At 36.5% G+C, this 18,747-nt stretch overlaps 1 non-coding gene across 1 annotated transcript; it reads right to left on the minus strand.

Annotated features, from left to right (window-relative positions):
• Nucleotides 1-13,126: 13,126 nt before the first annotated feature.
• Nucleotides 13,127-13,206, minus strand: LOC120078865. The gene has a single exon (XR_005482144.1). It is a non-coding gene; the product is annotated as a small nucleolar RNA snoR35 (small nucleolar RNA).
• Between the last annotated feature and the right edge of the window lie 5,541 nt (nt 13,207-18,747).

Below are 18,747 nucleotides of genomic sequence, written 5' to 3' on the forward strand. Positions count from 1 at the left end.
ATGGATGATATTTAACCAACAGAGAGAACAAATGCTTAGAGCAAACAAAAATATTTGTCCGGCATGCTCACAAAGATAGTGTTGTAAGTCATAGATGAACAAAAATATTTGTCAACACTTCGGCATGTTGAAAATGTGAAATGTTGCATCTTCCATAGCTTTATCAAGTTCCTAACCAACTTAAAACAATGCTTTTAACTATAAGTATTGATCACATTCACATTGATTTGTTCATGAAAACTATAATGGGGCAAACAGATGTTTGAGAGTACAATTTCTCTAAGTAATGGAAAATACAGACTACTCATAGCTTTTGGATTTGATAAACTATAATTATTAATGACGATCTTATTCTATTTTGGTCCTAAGTTTTTAAAAATATTCGTTTTAGTCTCTAAACTTTTAAAACATGCTTACTTTGGTTCTTGTTGTCAAAATTTTGTTAACTCTTTAACAGAATGATGAAGTGACTAAGTTAGCCACCCTAAAAAATGTATGGTTTCAATTTTAAATTAGAGGGTAAATCGATTTTCTATAAGGGGCTCAAAAGTCATTTTGTTTTCAAGATTTTGATCGTTCATTATTTTGGCATGTTGATTATTGGTTTTCCTTATAACTTTCATCTTCTCAACCCACACAATTTCATCCTCAAAAGCCAATTGTTTTCAAGATTTTAGTCCTTCACTACTTTGGCACATTGATTCTTGATCATATCTACATAACTTTCATCTTGCTCAACACATCCTAGGCACAATTTCATCCTCAAAAGTCATTTTGTTTTTAAGATTTTGGTTGTTCACTATTTTGGCACGTTGATTCTTAATCTTCTACATAACTTTCATCTTACTCAACACATCCTAGATGCAATTTCATCCTTATATAGATTTTGAGTATTTTGTTATATCCTCAAGTTTGAGATATTTCTACAATTTATTGAGGTACATTTTTGCTCTTCTTCCCAATTCCTTCCTTATTTTGTGTGAGATACCGTTTATTTTACATTGTCATGAATTGTTTTATTCTTGAATTAAAAAGTTTTCAGAACATAATAAAGTGAAGAACAACACGTAACTTCTTTTTTTATCGAAATGATTCAGAAAAACGAGACTTGGTCTAGTTACACGAAAAATGGGTGGATTCAAAGGAAAAGAAAAAGAGAAAATAAAGATGCTTATGACACTTTGAGAAAAGTTCTCCATTTCCTAAATTATACAATAGCCATGAAAGATAGTTGTATAACAAAGAAGGAATGTTAAGTGATTGATTGTGATTGTGATTCTCCATATTTAAGTGTGCTTAAATCCTAGACATCTAAAAAATACATGCAACCTCACACATTTTACCAATAACAATGGCCAAAATAAATAATTTTCTAAAAGTTTAGGGATCGAAACAGACGACTTTAAAAATATGAGGACCAGCATACAACAAGATTCAAACTTTTAGGACAAAAAGAAAAGCCCTACAGTTTTGGTTGTGCTGCCGAATTCTGGCCTAAAGAAGTATCGAGAAATTCTTTAAAACTTTTGGCACTCGACTTCCCAGTCGCACGCCTCCTTCTCACTTTCACTCTCTTCTCTTCAGTCTTCGGTTCACAGCCCAACACCTGCCATTCAGTGGCGATTCCACAACCACCCGTTTCTCTCCTCTTTTAGTTTCAGTTGCTTCTTTCCCCTTATCATCTTTTCCAAGGTACCCATTTTGAAATTTTATGGGTTGGGTTGGTTTATGGGTTCACCCAATATAACCCAAACCAACCCGAATTTATTATTACTTTAAAATATATTTTTTATTACTTATAATACAATTATTTATACATATATTGATTTTAATTTTATTTAATTCTAATATTTTTTGAATAATTTATTCTTCAACAACTCTTAAAAGTAGTTTCTTTACACTTTAGAAAGAAAATTTTCACTATGTAAATTGAAATTGAGTTGTTAATCTTAATTCAATATATGAAAATTATTAAATTAGACTTTTACATATTTACGTTTTGCTTCTTTTTATAAAAAAATTTTAAATAAATGACTTAATTAACCTGAACCAATCCAACCCAAATATTTCATGGTTGGGTTGGGTTGGGTTGAGTTTATTTTTTAATAAAAGTTATTTGGGTTGAAAAAATTTACAACCCAAACAATTGAGTTGGGTCTAAAAAGTCTTTCAACCCAACCCATGAACACCCTGTTGGGATTGATGCCCTAAATCTCGTAGGGTCCTGTAGTTTGTAAACACCTGTATGAACAAACGCTTGTGATATAATAATATGAGATATTTTCTTCACTGTTTTTTATGAAATATGGGATATTTTAGTTGAATTAACCACAAACCAATAAACTAAGATCCCTAGTTATCGTTCTAACTTAAGTATGTAAGTGGAGACATACAAGTGGATCATGCCTTAAGTGTTATAAAGTGCTACAGATGGTCTGATCCTGGTCATTTATGTGGAGACATGCGAGTGGGTGTGTCCTATACAAAGGAGTTTATATAAGACAGGACCACGAAATGTTTAGTCTCGTTATATAACGTCGTTCATGACAGAGACTTTCATTTTACTAGGATGACCATAGATAACATGACCTTAATCCTGAGTGAGTTGGGAACTCCTGCCTATGAGGGCGGTTCTTTGATTTGCATGGGTGTGAGTGGCCAGATTGCCGACTCAAACCTACCACTTTGGGGATTCGTCTGATTGGGGAGTTGGGAACTAAGCTACACAAAATGGAATTCACTCCTTCCCCGAAGCAGAGATAAGTAGATAGATTGCTCCCTTAAGAGCTGATTTCAGGGCTTGAACAATGTGGCGCCACACACTTTCTCATGGCCCGATAGGTGTTCACTTATAGTAGGACTATGATGTATTGTTAATTAAAGGAATCAGTGGTACTTAAGAAGTTAGATGTAACTATAAGGGCAAAATGGTAAATTGGCCCAATTGTACTTACGAGCGATCTGCGAACGGATATCGTACTGTTAATTGGTTATATCCAATGGATATAGAAATATATCTGTACTGAGAAGAGTGTAGCTGTCGATCTTTAGTGGAGTGCCCTGCAATTAACGAACGGTGGATTTTGTGATTAAAGAGTTTAGTCAGTTATTCACGTATCGTTGGAGTTTCAAGCTACAGGTCCATAAGGTTCCCTTGGTAGCTCAATGGATTCAAGTTGAGAATCAGTTGTTGGGTTAGTTTGAAGTGTTCAAATTAACAAGAGGGAATTTGATTATATATGATATAATTAAATTGGTTCAATTATATGTGATATAAATGTTTTGATGTATGAGATACATTAATTGAAGGAATTTGATATAAATATGATTTATATTAAATAAAGAAGAAAAGAACTATGGTTTAATTATTACATATGATGTGATATTAAAACTATAGGTTATAAATATAATATGATAAGTTGGTTATTATATTTATTTATAATAAAAAAAAATTATGAGATAATTGTTTTGTTGGTTATTTAATTTCTCCTTTAACCGTGCAAGTGAGAGGTTATGTTCAGTTTTAATCGGAAGAATAAAATGAAAAGTATTTTCATTTTATTGAACGATCACTTCATTTAGTGAATTACTAATCGTTTGATCAGACTATACGATAGCTCTCACAAGAGACTAAAAGATCTAACGAGAGACTAAACGATCGTGTAAACGATCTAGCGAAGACTAAACGATGGTATAAACGATATAGCAAAATTTATTAAACGATCAAGTACTCTCAGTGTATGCGATAGACAAAAACTTTCTCCCACTTACTTGATCGTGTAGTTCGATCGTTTTCTTCCTCCTTCCCTCTACCAAATTCACACAGAGCCCATACCTTCTGGATTCTCACTCCGAGAATACCAAGGTTTCCGAGTGGTAGTGTCGAGGGGTTACTGTTCGTGGATCAGATAGTTCGTGATTGCTAAACGATTGGTTGGACGATTGCTCACGAAAGCTAGATATTTTTGGTCGATTGATCACAAGAGCCGGAGATTTCCAGAAGAAGAGTTCTTCAAAGGTATGTCTCTCAATTCCTTTTGTATTATTTAAGAAAGCATGTTGTAATTTTGTTTAAGATGCATAATTGTTCTTGTATGTTTGTGAATGCGTTTATTCTTTCACAATGGGCTTGGAAAGATCTTACTTCCACTCACTGGTCCTCTTCTATAAGAGTTCCTTTAATTGGTGTCAGAGCTAGGTTCTGATATTCCAAATTCATTACTGTACAGAATTGCATTTACATTCTTGGTAGGTGTTAAGCATGTCTACATTATGTTTAAATGTTAAATGTATCTGTGGATGTGGATTAATAGAGTTTCTGGGATGATTGCCTCTGGTTAATAAATTCTTTTACATTTCAAAGTTAATTATAAGGGCCCCTATGTTTTTGGAAATATTAACTTGCTATCAAGTTTGTAATTCAAAGAGTTTGAGTATGTTTGAGTCGCTCGTAAGGCATGGAGATGCATTTTACTTCGAGGAAGAAGAAGACCAAGAGTTAATCAGATCGTGTAAATGATGGAGGTAAACAATCATTAAGTATGGGATACTCGTTGCATGGTATGCGTGCGCACTGAACGATCGTGTAGGCCAGCATGCTTCATCGCATAGACACTGGCTACACGATCGCTCGGTAAGTGTTACTTAGCGCTTGCTCTTCGATCGTCTAGATGATCATGCTTCATAGCATAGTAGCCGTCTACATGATCGTTTAAGCTTGCATTTAAAGTTGGTGCGTTGCACAATTGAGTGGCCTTCATGCTTCATCGCATAGTCAAAGGTACTCAATCATTACTACACAATCGTGGTTACTCGACCAATTTTACTAGACGATTAGGAAGCATGGCTTCGCTGGGACGGTTCAAGACTCGGGTCGCTTGTTGATCTGGTTTACTCGATGGTTTAATGTAATAGATAGATTTATTTTCGATATTTTTAGGCTAATCATCCCGGTCCATTAATTTTAGTGAATATACATGAGATGTATGTTTAAATGATATGTCATATAGTTTTAAATCCCACTATAGGTTATGCATTGGTCATGTATCATCTCTATATTGAGTTATGATATAGTAGTTTGCATGATTAAATTACTTAAGAGTATGCTCATGCATCGTATAATATAAGAGTTATATTTATGCATGCATTAAGCATATTCATGCATCATCTTTATATTATAAATGTTATAGTATAAGGATGTATGGAAGCATGTATGCTTAGTTCATTACTTTTTATATAAGAGTTATATATAGTAATGAATGGATATTGCATGAAGCATGACACATAGGTTAAATTTATAAGAGTTATAAATACCTAGTCTAGCTTAGCAATGTGAATGATTTTGGTTGTTTCCTTTTATAAGTGTTATAATGGAAATTAGAACTAAAATCAATAAGAAAGACATGCATGCAAACTTAGGCTTGAATCATGTTTTAAAAGAGTTTTAAAATTTGATGGAGATAGACCTAAGATCACGGTTCTAATGAGATTAGAAAAGCTAATCTTTTAATAAGTTTAATAGGATTAAATTGACTAATAAAAGATTAAATATGTACCAAATCTATCTATAATGGACCTTTTGTCTAAGGCGAGTTTTGTCTAGGCTGAGGTACTTAAGCTGACGAAAATGGAACACCTCTACCTGGGAACCTACCTGGAAAGGTGAATTAGATAGATTTGATGTATGCATGCAAATTTGATGATAGTTCGTTAAAGTGTTTAATGGGACTTGATTCAAACTTATTTAATTATCAAAAGCAAGAGTTATTTTTTGAGCAAATCAAATCGCACTTAGATAAAATCAATAGTCGAATTGTCTAAGTTAATGAATCCCTAGGTACAACATTCAGTGGAAGGTACTTGAGGTATATGATACTTCACTTAAACTTCTTCACGTTTCTCCCTAATGTTCACACCATGAGATCTATCCTCGACTTCGTGACACCCTGGGAGTGTCCCTCTAAAGGATGGTGTTTGGGTAGGCCAATACCATGGTGAACAGAGAAAATATTCATAGTAAGTGGGAGCGGGATGTGTGACAACATATCCCATGGTCTCTCTCATTAGGTTAGATAACATTTTCTACATCGCCTCGAGGCCCGCTAGGAGTGTCCCCCTAAAGGATGGTAGTTTCGTACGACTCTTTATCTCATTTCCTGTATAGGATAAGGACACTTTAGTCTTTTATCCTAATATGCTTTTTCCCTAAGGTGGGTGCATTAGGGTGGGATTCTAGGGTCTAAAATGAAGGGTTACACTTATGCAGAATTGTTAAAGGTAGTTCTGGACCGAGAAATGGTGATTGTTAGAGTCAGTTACAAGAGTTATTTCTATCTAATGGTTGAGAATGTCTCATCCCAGTGAAGAAGCACTTGATCACCCCACTGGTGACTTTTGTCCTGCCTCGCTGGGAAATAATTGCAAAATAGATGTCATTTTACTTAGGGTATATAAGAACCATTTTGCTAAAACTAAATTGGTATTAAAAGTGGTAATGCATAGACTTATTAAGTTTTTTCATGTTTTTTTTTCAGCAACTTTAAAATGGCTACAGCCAAATTAGCTCTATTAAGTGCCGATAAATTGACTGGTGAAAACTATGTTAGTTGGAAAAACACGATTATTACCATACTGATCATCGATGACCTTAGGTTCGTCCATATGGAGGAGTGTCCTCCTATTTTGACCCAAACTGCCGCTCAAAATGTTCGAGAGGCATATGAGAAATGGACACGGACAAACGAGAAGGCCCAAACTTATATCTTGGCCAGTCTGAATGACGTTTTGGTCAAGAAGCATGAGCCTATGGTCTCTGTGCATGAGATCATGGAGTCCCTGCGAGGAATGTTCAGACAACCGTCAGGACAGCTCAAGCATGAAGCTCTGAAATGCATCTTCAACTCCAAAATGAAGGAGGGTAAATCTGTTCAAGAACACATTATGAACATAATGGTCCACTTCAATGTGGCGGAGATGAATGGGTCCCGTATCGATGAGGGTAGCCAGGGTAGCATAATTCTGCCCTCATCGCTAGAAAGCTTCTTGCACTTTGGCAACAATGTTGTGCTAAACAAAGTTGATTATACCCTTACAAATCTCCTTAATGAGTTGCAAACATTCCAATCTTTGTTGAAAAGCAAGGAGAAGAAGGTTGGTGAGGTAAATGTTGCTTCATCATCAAAAAATTTCCATAAGGTTCGACTTTAGGAATTAATTCTGCACCTTCTACTTCTAACACTACCAAATGGAAGAAGAATGAGGGTGGTAAGGGGAAAGAGAAGGCACCTGCTAACCCACAACCTACAGTACAATGGGTAGGTGACCAGCGCCGGTTGAAAAAGGAAAATGTTTCCATTGCAACCAGGATGGGCACTGGAAGTGGAACTGTCCTTGCTGGTTGAAGGAGAAAAAGAAGGTTAAGACCAAGGCAAAACAAGGTAAATATGATTTACTAGTTTTGGAAACTTGTTTAGTGGAGAATGATGATTCTGTCTGGATCATAAACTCTAGGGCCACTAATCATGTTTGTTCTTCTTTTCAGTGGATTAGATTCTGGTGGCAGCTTGAAGCTGGTGAGATGACGATGCGAGTAGGCACCGGGCACGTCATCTCAATTGTGGTAGTGGAAGGGCTCCAGTTGACTTTACAGAATAAATTTATCATTTTGAATGATGTATATATTGTTCCCGAGTTAAAGAAAAACTTAATTTCTTTAAAGTGTTTGATTGAATGTAAATATACTCTCAACTTTTCAGTGAATAAAGTGTTTATTCTGAAAAATGGTGTTGAGATTTGTTCAGCAAAATTAGAAAATAATTTGTATGTGCTAAAGTCGTTAGCAACAAATTCCCTCCATAACATAGAAATATTTAAAACTGTCATAACTCAAAATAAACGACTTAAGGTTTCTCCTAAGAAAAAGTCCCAACTTTGGCGCCTTTAATTAGGGCACATCAATCTCAATAGGATTGAAAGATTGGTGAAGAATGGACTTCTAAGCAAGTTAGAGGAAAATTATTTACTTGCGTGCGAGTCATGCCTTAAAGGCAAGATGACTAAAAGACCTTGTACTGGAAAAGGTTATCGAGCCAAAGAGCCTCTAGAGTTAATGCATTCAAAACTTTGTGGTCTGATGAATGTGTGAGCCAGGGGAGGTTATGAGTATTTCATCATTTTTACTGATGATTACTCCCGGTATGGGTATGTTTATTTGATGCAACGAAAGTCAAAATCCTTTGAAAGGATCAAAGAGTTCAAGGTTGAAGTTGAAAACGCATTGGATAAATGGATTAAAACACTTCGATCAGATCGAGGTGGAGAGTTTTTGGATTCTGAGATCCAAAACTATATGATAGAATATAGAATCATTTCCCAACTCTCGACACCTAGTACACCTCAGCAGAATGGTATATCGGAGAGGAGAAATAGAACCCTATTGGACATGGTTCGGTCAATGATCAGTACGCTTCCTTATCGGACTCGTTTTGGGGTTTTGCAGTGGAGACTGCATCTTATATCCTCTACTGTGTTCCTTCCAAGAGTGTTTCCAGAGCACCTTTGAAGTTGTGGAACAGGTGTAAAGCTAGCTTGTGTCACTTCTGCATCTGAGGTTGCCAAGCACATGTGCTTGAGGCTAATCTTAAGAAACTGGAACCATGTTCGAGGCTGTGCCTATTTATAGGCTACCCTAAAATTACACGAGGGGGTTACTTTTATGATCCTAAGGAAAACAAGGTGTTTGTGTCAACAAACAATACCTTCCTTGAGAAGGATCATATGAGAGAGCACGGTCCACGTAGTAAAATCGTGTTGCGTGAACTTTCCAATGAAATTACTGAAACTTCAACAAGAGTTGTTGAAGAGCCTGCTACATCAACAAAAGTTGTTGATGGAAGTTCATCTGGTAGGTCCAATCCACCTCAAGAGTTAAGGGAACCTCGACGTAGTGAGAGGGTTGCGAACCCACTTGTTCGTTATATGGGTTTTAGTTTCACTGAAATCCTGGCTATGGTAGTCGATGGCGAGGTGAGGATCCATTGTCTTATCAGAAGGCAATGGAGGATGTTGACCAGGATGAATGGGTCAAAGCCATGGATCTCGAAATGGAGTCTATGTACTTCAACTCAGTATGGGATCTTGTAGATCAACCTGATAGGGTTAAACCTATTGGTTGTAAATGGATCTACAAGAGGAAACGGAGTACTTATGAGAAGGTGCAAACCTTCAAAGCTAGACTTGTGGCAAAAGGTTATACCCTGGTGGATGAAGTTGATTATGATGAGAATTTCTCGCCTATTGTCATGCTTAAGTCTATCTGCATCCTTCTGCCCATTGCCTCATATTATGACTATGAGATATGACAAATGGATGTCAAGACTGCCTTTCTGAATTGTAATCTTGAGGAGGCCATTTATATGGTGCAGCCTGAGGGATTCATAGCCCAAGGTCAAGAGCAAAAGGTTTGTAAACTGAATCAGTTCATTTATGGCCTGAAACAGGCATCTCGATCTTGGAACATGAGGTTTGATACTGCGATCAAATCTTACGATTTTGACCAAAACGTTGATGAGCCTTGTGTCTACAAGAAAATCATCAACAATTCAGTAGTTTTTCTAGTGTTGTCTGTAGACAATATCCTACTCATTAGGAATGATGTAGGTTTATTGACTTTAGTTAAGAACTGGCTAATGACCCAATTCCAAATGAAAGATTTGGGAGAGACTCGGTTTGTTCTTGGTATTCAGATCTTTCGGGATTGAAAGAACAAAGTGCTAGCAATGTCTCAAGCATCGTACATTGACAAGATGTTCATCAAGTACTCGATGCAGAACTCCAAAAGGGGACTACTGCCTTTTCGGCATGAAGTTACATTGTCTAAAGAACTGTGTCCTAAGACACCTCAAGAGGTTGAGGAAATGAGACGGGTTCTCTATGCATTTGCCGTTGGCAGTTTGATGTATGTGATGTTATGTACTAGACCTGACATCTGCTATGCTCTGGGGATAGTCAGTAGATATCAGTCTAATCCAGGACAGGGTCACTGAACTGTCGTCAAGAACATCCTCAAGTATCTTCAAAGAACATGGGACTACATGTTCGTGTATAGATCTAAGGATTTGATCCTTACTGGATACATGGACTCTAATTTTCAGACTGATAAGGATTCCCGAAAATCCACTTCAGGATCGGTGTTCACTTTTAACGGAGGAGTAGTAGTATGGCAAAGCACTAAGCAGAGGTGAATCGCTGACTCCACGATGGAGGCCGAGTATATAGCGACTTGTGAAGCTACTAAGGAGGCCATTTGGCTCAAGAAGTTCCTGACTGATCTGGAAGTTGTTTTAAACATGTCTAGGCCCATCACCCTTTATTGTGATAATAATGGTGTTGTAGCAAATTCCAGGGAGCATAGGAATCACAAGTGCGACAAACATATAGAGCGGAAGTATCATCTCATCTGTGAAATTGTACATCGAGGGGACGTGATAGTCACAAAGATCGCTTCAGAGCACAACGTTGCTGACACGTTTACAAAGGCTCTCACGGCTATAGTTTTTTAGGATCACCTACAGAGCATAGGTCTATAGAACCGTCTGCGGCTGGACTAGGGCAAATGGGAGATTTTACATTGGGCCTTAGTGCCCTAGTTTATTGTTTTGTACTTGTATTTATCTTGTACACCCACTCTCTTTAGGACAAGTGGGAGATTGTTATGGTCAATGCCTTAAATCTCATAGGGTTCTGTAGTTTGTAAACACCTGTATGAACAAACGCTTGTGATGTAATAATATGAGATATTTTCTTTATTGTTGTTTATGAAATATGGGATATTTTAGTTGCATTAACCACAAACCAATAAACTAAGATCCCTGGTTATCTTTGTAACTTAAGCATGTATGTGGAGACATACAAGTGGATCATGCCTTAAGTGTTGTAAAGTGGTATAGATGGTCTGATCCTGATCATTCATGTGGAGACATGCCAGCGGGGGTGTCCTATACAAAGGAGTTTGTATAAGACCGGACCACGAAATGTTTAGTCTCGTTATATAACGTCGTTCATGATAGAGACTTTCATTTCACTAGGATGACCATAGGTAACATAACTTTAATCCTGAGTAAGTTGGAAACTCCTGCCTATGAGGGTGGTCCTTTGATTTGCATGGGTGCGAGTGGCCAGATTGGCAACTCAAACCTACCACTTTGGAGATTCGACTGATTGGGGAATTAGGAACTCAGTTACACAAGATGAAATTCAGTCATTCCTCGAAGTAGGGGCAATTGGATAGATTGCTCCTTTAAGGGTTGATTCCGGGGCTTAAACAATGTGGCGCCACACACTTTCTCATAGCCCAAGAAGTGTTCACTCATAGTAGGACTATGATGTATTGCTCATTAGAGAAATCAGTGGTACTTAAGAAGTTAAATGTAACTACAAGGAAAAAACGGTAAATTGGTCTAGATGTACTTACGAGCGGTCTGTGAAAGGTTATCGTACTGTTAATTGGTTATATCCAATGGACACATAAATATATTTGTAGTGAGAAGAGTGCAGCTATTGGTCTTTAGTGTAATGCCCAATAGTTAACAGATGGTGGATTTTGTGATTAAAGAGTTTAGTTAGTTATTCACGTACCGTTGGAACTTCAAGCTACAGGTCCATGAGGTCCCCTTGGTAGCTCAATGGATTCAAGTTGAGAATCAGTTTTTGGGTTAGTTTGAAGTGTTCAAATTAACAAGAGGGAATTTGATTATATATAATTTAATTAAATTGGTTCAATTATATGTAATATAATTGTTTTGATGTATGAGATACATTAATTAAAGGAATTTGATATAACTATGATTTATATTAAATAAAGGAGAAAAGAACTATAGTTTAAATATTACATATGATGTGATATTAAAACTATAGGTTATAAATATAATATGATAAGTTGGTTATTATATTTATTTATAATAAAAACAATTATGAGATAATTGCTTAGTTGGTTATTTAATTTCTCCTTTAACCGTGCAAGTAGGAGGTTATGTTCAGTTTTAATAACTGAAGAATAAAATGAAAAGTATTTCATTTTATTGAACGATCGCTTCATTTAAAGAATTACTAATCATTTGCTCATGAGAGACTATACGATAGCCCTCACGAGAGACTAAACGATCTAGCGAGAGACTAAACGATCGTGTAAACGATCTAGCAAGAGACTAAACGATGGTGTCAATGATAGAGTGGGATTTACTATACGATCAAGTACTCTCAGTCTATGCGATAGACAAAAACTTTCTCCTACTTACTTGATCGTGTAGTTCGATCGTTTTCTTCCTCCTTCCCTCTATCAAATTCACACAGAGTCCACACCTCTTGGATTCTCACTCTGAGAATACCAAGGTTGTTGAGTGGTAGTGTCGAGGGGTTACAGTTCGTGGATCAGACAGTTCGTGATTGCTAGGCGATTGGTTGGACGATTGCTCACGAGAGCGAGATATTGTTGGTCGATTGATCACGAGAGCGAGAGATTTCCAGAAGAAGAGTTATTCAAAGGTTTGTCTCTCAATTCCTTTTGTATTGTTTAAGAAAGCATGCTGTAATTTTGTTTAAGATTCATATTGTTCTTGTATGTTTGTGAATGCATTTATTCTTTCACAATAGGCTTGGAAAGATCTTTCTTCCGCTCATTGGTTCTCTTCTATAAGAGTTCCTTTACACCCCTAGTCTAGTAAGGATTTCAATTTTAATTGGCGTAGTTTATATATATATACACACACATATATATACTTCCAATCATAGAAATTCAATTCCAATCTTTGCCCTAATTCTCACTGAATTTTAGTTGATCTAGGTTGATTTAATCTTATTTTCATAACAATCAACTACATAATCACATGCCTTTAATTTGTTGTGTTAACTTATTTTGACAGTCTTGTAAATTTATGCAGAAGTTGGTGATTACACATGGATTCATTCTTAGTGACAAATGATTTATCGTATTCTCCCTTTTATGTTGATGCATTATAATTCTACTGAAAAGGTTTGTGATTCAAGTGTAAAATTGACATCAAAACATGGTTTGTAAATTTCCAGAGCTCTTGTTCTTTGCAGTCATCTCTTAATGGATCAACTTCAAATCTTCCATATGTACTAGGTGAGCTTTTGCTACCTCATTTTCTAATTAGTCTGGTATAGCCTCCCTTGTTTTTCATCACTCTAGTGGGTGCACGTTCCTAGAGTTTCTATAGTTTTCTTTCAAATTTATGGAACTTAGAGGTCTCAATTTCCTGGAGGAGGTTGCATGATGTTCATGGAAGCTTCAATATTCAAAACATGTAAGGTGCACTAGCTTCAAGAAATTCAATGATAAATTTGAACAGAAAAAGAGTTTTTAAGGTCACGCTTTGATGTATATTGACTTTTAAATTGATGGTTACAGTAACAAGGATGTGGTGGTGTGTCTCTTGCGTGTGAGACTTTTCGCTCCTAAGCAATGTTCAATGGTAGTGTGAATGGTGGCGATAACGTCTTCAACAGAAATAACGACAACTATCCTGATGACAAACTTAGATGAACTTAGACCAACAGACTCGCAAGCAGTAGATGTGACTTTCTTTTGCTGTAATCCGCCCTATATTTGTGGTAAGTCTTGGATTAGTAGGGTTTCCTGCTCATGTTCCAATCTGTGGAGTACCTTTGTGTTGGGAAAAAAAATCTCCCACAACATGAATAAGCATAAAAATAACAGAAAAGTTAAAAGAAACCAATAAATTTGTGAACATAAGAGTTAATGTGGAATAACTCCAAGTCCAGAAAAAAAACGGTTTAGAAAATTTTCACTATGTAAAAGATTATTACAACCACACAGTCAAAGTATTATCCCACTCATTTGTGTACCAAGAAAGTGGTTCAAAGTGAGAGGGGTTGTTTGGGGGCCCAACATGGGATGGTATATTTCCACATCCTATATTATCTCAGTATTTGGAGACCCATTATCCTATCTCACCAATTTTAATTATTTGTGGGCCCATTTTCGGAACCTGTTTCTTATCTCACCGTCATTTTCCTTCCTGTATCATATATCATCTCAGTGCTTGAACATACTCGATCATACTTGATCGTTCATACTCGATCAAAACTCTCTAGAAATCAGAACTCGCCAAATATCATAACTCCCCACATCCTAGATCATCTCAATACCCCAAAGAGCCTCAAACTCTTTTTACAGTGAGTCATCACTTTCGTGGGTAATTGACAAAAATAACCTTTTTCAAGTTTTGATTTTGACTTTTGGACCATTTTTAAAAAGTTTGTTTTTTTTACCCCACAATTTTGAAAATTAAGAAAAATTACCTTAATACCCTTCGCATTTCAAAACTCACTCAACCCCTCCAAACCCTCAATTTTCTTTTCCATTTTCACTCTTCTCCATTTCAAAAGTCCTCAATCTCACTCCATTTCACAATAAGTTTGAGTCTAAAATGCGTTTCCAAAAATCGTCCTTACCCGGCCGGGTTTCATATCATTGTGACCGGGTATGTGACTGGGCAGGCAAGTTTGAGGTTGCTTTGGGATAGATTTGGGGAAGATTGTGCCCGATGGTAGACCGGCCAGGTCGTATGTGTATTTCGATCGAGTATGGGCGGGAAAGAGAGGAAAGGACGAGGGGGAAGGGGGCAAAACCGGGTAAGAATAGATGGCACCCGACCGGGCTTCAAAGCACTTGAACCGGGTACGTGACCAAGCCATGTAAGTGGATATTCTGGAATTTGGCCCGATCCTGGCCTGGTCGGGTATTGGACAGGGTAGTGGGAGGGCACCGGGTAGAGAGGGGGCACGCGTGGAATTATTGGGAATTCAGCTCGGTCCCGACTCGACTGGGTATTGGACCGAGTAGGGGATGTTTCTTGAATTTTGCCCGGCCTGACCCGATCGGGTATTGGACCGGGTAGGGGTATTCTGTTTTTTCGCCTGGCGCCGTACCTGGTTGGGTATGGGTCGGTCCATTTTTTTATTTATATTTATATATAATTTTTTGTTTTTTTTTTAAGTATGCATTGATGATCATGATGTGTTGTCCTTAAATTTATCTATTTCATGAACCGATCGTGTGGCGCTGAAGGCTAAGGCCGATCGTGTAGCGCTAAAGGCTATCGTCCAGTGTTTGCTGAAGCTAAACAATCGCTTAACTATGATCACTTAGTACCATCGCTTAGCTCTATCGCATAGAACTACATGATCGCTTAACACCATCGCCTAGCACTTTCATGTCATCGCTTAGCGTGTGTCATAGCTAAACGATCGTGTAGTGTCATTGTTTAGCAAATCTAACGTATCGTTTAGTTCCCACACCACGATCGCTTAGCTCTGCATCTAAACGATCGCTCAACGCTATCGCATAACACTTCATCGCATCGTTTAGCATGCGTCGTAGCTAAATGATCGTGTAGTGCCATTGTTTAGAAAATCTAACGTATCGTTTAGTTTCCACGCCACGATCGCTTAGCTCTACATTTAAATGATCGCTCAGCATTATCGCGTAGTACTTCATCGCATCGCTTAGCGCACGTCATAGCTAAACGATCATGTAGTGCCATTGTTAGGCAAATCCAACGTATCGTTTAGTTCCCACGCCACGATCGCTTAACTCTGCATCTAAACGATCGTTCAGCACTATCGTGTAGCACTTCATCGCATCGCTTAACGCGCATCGGAGCTAAACGATCGTTAGTATCATCGTTTAGCAAATCAACGTATTGTTTAGTTCTCACGCCACGATCGCTTAGCTCTACATCTAAATGATCGCTCAACCCTATCGCGTAGCACTTCATCGTATCGCTTAACACGCATCGTAGCTAAGCGATCGTGTAGTACCATCGTTAGCAAATCCAACGTATCATTTAGTTCCTACGCCAAAGCTAAACGATCGCGTAGTGCTATCGTATAGCATTTAAAGCATCGCTTAGCTCCTGCAGGTACACGATCGTATAGCGTTCAACATCAAAACGGCCAGCGCCCATTGCTATACGATCGTCTAACTTTTCTTCACATCGTGTAACGTCTAGAACTAAACGATCGCTTAGCAACTGAACCTCAAATTGGGAAGCTTCGGTGAATATTCGGTGAAGTCCAGCCGGGTATCTTAAAAAAAATTACTATTTTTTCATTTTTGTAATATAAATATCAAATGCAGAGCATTATAAAAAAAAAGGAAAAAATAAATAATAAATAATCAACAAAGCAAGCATAAATCAAACTCCAAAAAGGTAATTTATTTTTGTCAAATTTTTCAAAAATTATCGAATTATTGAATACATACAAAATTAAATACATACTTTCTTACGGAGTGTACAAAATTACAACTTCTTGAAATACAAGTTTTAGACTTGACGAAAGATTTCTCATTCTGGAAATAATTTGGTGAAGATAATTTTTTGGTGGGGTTGTAAACAAATTAAATTTGGTGGACAATTTTTTGTGTTGGAATGTAAAAAAAATTTGTCAATTAATTTTGGATAAAATAAATTTTTGAGGTGGAGAATTTTTTGTGAATTAATTTGATAGGTTGGTTGTTGAAATTGAAAGTAATAATTTAATAAGGGGCATAAGAGTAATTGTACAACCAATATTTTCCATGATTACATAATTTTCATCTTCAAGGGGTAAAAAAACTTGTTTTTCAAAAATAGATCAAAAAAACAAAATCAAACTCCAAATAGGCCATTTTTGTCAATTTTCCCACTTTCTTCAAATGTGTAATAAGTATATTTTAGAATTATTTTAAAAAATAATATTTTTTTAATATATAATGACAAAAATAGGGTTGGAGAGAAACTTTTTCTATTTAAGGAAACTATTGACAAAATTGGAATAGTGAAATCATGTACGGGGTATACGATTGCCATGTGACAAACTCGTGTACCTGATACACGAGTTCCGTTTAATCCAGTCAGCACCACGTCGGCTGACTGGTTGATCGGTTAGATGCAAACTCGTAGACCCGGTCCACGATTTGCTTATTTTTTTTTTTTAAAGTGTGTTGACTATTTTTTTTATTATTATTATTGTAGATGTACAACAATATTAAAACTTTAGGAATGGGTCCACAAATTCCTTCATTATTAAACTTAATTATATATTTAATCTACAATGAAAATATCTTGCACTTATATTAAAAAAAATGTCATGATATTAAAGAAAATTTACCATTAGTTCTTTAATTTACAATTTGAAAATGAAAGCTTACATGAAATTTAAAAACGACCCTCTGTCCCTTACCCCTCATGGGTTTGTCTTCGTGTCCCTCTAAATTAAGTTCACCCTGTTGTCGTTGTCGTCTACGACGAATACATCTTCGATCAATGTCAGCAACATTGAGTCGTCTTGTTTGTTGAATAATGTTGACCAATGTTTTGAGTCGTCTTGTTTGTTGAATAATGTTGACCAATGTTTGCTGACACATTGAACCCAATTCTGGTAAGTTGTTCTGCACTGAATATTGTTGAACCGATAAAATTATTTTGTACAATAAAAAAAATAAATATTAAACAATATTCATATCATATATATGGAAAATGTCTTATTTTAAATCTCTTATCATGCAGTAATAATAAGTGTCGTTAGGATAAATCGCCACATGATCGAATTGTACCAAGAAAAGTAGTCATCTAATACAGCTGGCCCATTTGTTAATTCTCCCTGTGCACAACGATCATGTCGTCCATGCTAGTAGGATAAATATTCGGCATGGATTTGACACCAGTTTTGGTCGTGCTTACCTCTCAAATTGATATGGTGTAATGCTGGGAGTGTATAGGATAATGAAGGTATCGTTTGTCGCAGACCGAACTGTCTCAACACATGATCTAGATGATGTCACTCTACTATATGGAAGCATATAAGAGGGCTAACGGTCAACTAGATATCTTCACCATCACGACAATAATCAGGTAAGGATGACCAAATATGTTGTGTTTATGGCGTCCAAATAATCTGACAAAAAAAAAATAATAAGTATACATCTAAAATGTTTTAAATATTCATTTATATATATATTTGCTACTTGATTGTGCATCAGCATGTCAAATATTTTTCTGTATATGAGCAACATATTTGATGACTGTTCAGAGGCAACTAATACACCACTCCATCTAAAATTATAAAAAAATACAATTAATTTATATTCTTACCTAAAATGGTAACGAAATAAATATATAAATGAAATAATACCTGGCATTAGGTGGACAATAATCTGAGGCCTATAGCTGGATTTGTGGTGTTATAATTGGAAATCGGTCATAAGCCCATACTTGTAGTAGTATCAGTGACCCCGCTATTTCCAACGCTTGTGCATTTCCAACACTTGTGGGAAGTTTGGTGATTTCGAACATCCCATGAGTTCTATGCCGACATGCCCGTAACTTCCAAGCACAACCGTCACTCCATGATTTACATCTAACATACCAAAGATCTTGATTTGATTCCACTACAACAATTTCGTAGTGTTCTGTCACACAATATTTTTTTACAGTAAGCTGTAAATCTTCTTTGGTATTAAACAATAAACTACAGTTATCTACACCTATATTTCTTTCTTCCAAAGTAGACCCTAGTTCACACCTTGAATTTGTCATTTTCCAATCTATTTGGGTGAACATTTCTAATGGTACCAACTCAAGATCATGTTCCCCACTATTGTCGTTTCCAAATTCATCAACTTCAACGTCAATTTCACTATCTCCATCATTTCCAGGTTCAAGA

This window comes from Benincasa hispida, chromosome 5 (assembly GCF_009727055.1).
Source record: "Benincasa hispida cultivar B227 chromosome 5, ASM972705v1, whole genome shotgun sequence".
NCBI lineage: Eukaryota > Viridiplantae > Streptophyta > Magnoliopsida > Cucurbitales > Cucurbitaceae > Benincasa > Benincasa hispida.